The sequence below is a fragment of the Psammomys obesus genome, unplaced genomic scaffold (genome assembly GCF_907164565.1).
Source record: "Psammomys obesus unplaced genomic scaffold, mPsaObe1.curated_primary_1811, whole genome shotgun sequence".
Lineage (NCBI taxonomy): Eukaryota > Metazoa > Chordata > Mammalia > Rodentia > Muridae > Psammomys > Psammomys obesus.
In genome coordinates this window covers 3648979-3651340 of record NW_026596962.1, presented here as the reverse complement: position 1 = coordinate 3651340, position 2362 = coordinate 3648979, and positions in this window count along the sequence as shown.

The following is a 2362-nucleotide window of genomic DNA, read 5'->3' as shown; positions in this document are numbered from 1 at the left end:
TAATCTACTAACAGTAACAAAAATAAGAAATAAATTCTTCATGTGTAAAAATTAAATACTGTCTTAATCAGCAACTAAGCTATTTGGGGTTGGTTATATATGTCATAAATGGCTTTATCTCAATATTTTAAAGCACAAGGGTTCAATTATATGTTAAATGACTACCTGAAATTAAACATCCCTTTGTATTGAAATTAAATTTAAATTTAATCACTTTCAGTAACACTAAAAGAAGTTTAGTTATGCTGTTCATTAATGTTTTATTGTTCACTGTTGTTAAGCTTCAGGTGTGTATTGCAGCTGAAACATTAAGAGTGTGATCCCTAGTGCAACAATGTTCAGAACTAGAGTTTGGGGGAAGTAATTCCAACAATTTCCAACCTTTGCTATTACATCAGTCAATATGTAATTTTTCTCTTTTTTAAATTTTTTTTATTTTTATTAATTACAGTTTACTCACTTTGTATACCAGCTGTAGCTTCCTCCTTTATCCCTTCCCAATTCCTCCCTCCTTCCCTCTTCTCCTCCCATGCCCCTCCCCCAGTCCACTTATAGGAGAGGTCTTCCTCCCTTTCCATCTGACCCTAGACTATCAGGTCTCATCAGGACTGGCTTCTTTGTCTTCCTCTGTGGATTGGTAAAGCTGCTCCCCGCTCAGGGGTAGGTGATCAAAGAGCCAGCCCTTGAGTTCATGTCAGAGACAGTCCCTGTTCCTATTATTAAGTAACCCTCTTGGATACTGAGCTGCCATGGACTACTTCTGTGCAGGAGTTCTAGGTTATCTCCACGCATTGTCCTTGATTGGAGTGTAGGTCTCAGAAAAGACGCCTGGGCCCAAATTTTTTGTTTTTGTTGCTCTTCTTGTGGAACTCCTGTTCCCTCCAGGTCTTTCTATATCCCCCTTCTTTCATAAGATTCTCTGCACTCTGCCCAAAGTTTGGCTATGAATCTCAGCATCTGCTTTGATACCCTGCTGGGTTGAGTCTTTCAGAGGCCTTCTGTGGTAGATTCCTGTTTTGTTCCCTGTTTTCTCCATCTTCAGATGTATATTTCATTTGCTTTTCTAAATGAAAATTGAACATTTTACTCAGGGTCCTCCTTCTTGATTAGCTTCCTTAGGTGTACAGATTTTAGTATGATTATCCTATATGTCTAATATTCACTTATAAGTGAGTATATAGCGTATGTGTCTTTCTGCTTCTGGGATACCTCACTCAGGATGATCATTTCTAGATCGCACCATTTGCCTGCAAATTTCATGATTTCTTTGCTTTTAATTGCTGAATAGTATTCCATTGTGCAAATGTACCACAATTTCTGTATCCATTCCTTAACTGAGGGACATCTGGGTTGTTTCCAGGTTCTGGCTATTACAAATAAAGCTGTTACAAACATGGTTGAGAAAATGTCCTTATTATATACTTGAGCATCTTTTGGATATATGCCTAGGAGTGGTATAGCTGGGTCTTGAGGTAGCGCTATTCCTAATTTTCTGAGAAAGTACCAGATTGATTTCCAAAGTGGTTGTACAAGTTTACATTCCCACCAGCAATGAAGTAGGGTTTCTCTTTCTCCACATCATCTTCAGCATGTGTTGTCACTTGAGTTTTTGATCTTAGCCATTCTGATAGGTATAAGTAATTTTTTTTTTACAAGTTGATGAACTACTAGAAGATGGTGAAAACTTAGGTAATTCCCTCTAGTTGACTTGAAACATTCCTTGGTGTTTTCACTTGGAGATTACATTTTTGTCTCAGTCCTTCCTTTGTCTGCCTCTTGATTTCCTTTCTCCCCCTCTTTCCACAATGTTCCCTCTTCCTTCTTACATCCTCTGTGAAGTAAGAAGCTGCATTTGACTGCCTGTTCTTCACAACAGTTGGTCTTCCCATGGTCCAGAAGTGTGGAGTTAAAAAGATCCTGGTCCAAGACTCCCGAATCCATGTCCCCAAGTACAACTTCCCTTTATGGTGTTGATTTTTCTTATGTACTTTTCCACCATGATAGGAACCTGACCAACACACTTCCATTTTATATTTTATACATAACTATAATTTTAAAATGGAAGTTTTATGAGTTGTGAGCAGTCATCAGTGTATGTGTGTATGTGTGTTTACTTTTTGTCTCATTTGTTTTAGAAATTTACTTCTTTGGGGAACATTTTTTTCGTCCTTTGAGAATTTCATACAATGTGTTTTGATGACATTCATGCCTCCAATTCTTCTTAAAGACAATCTCTGTTTACATATCTATCCAACTTTGCATTCCTTCTCTTTCTTTTTCTTTTTGTATTTCTTCTTCTTTCTTTCCTTCCTTCCTTCCTTCCTTCCTTCCTTCCTTCCTTCCTTCCTTCCTTCCTTCCTTC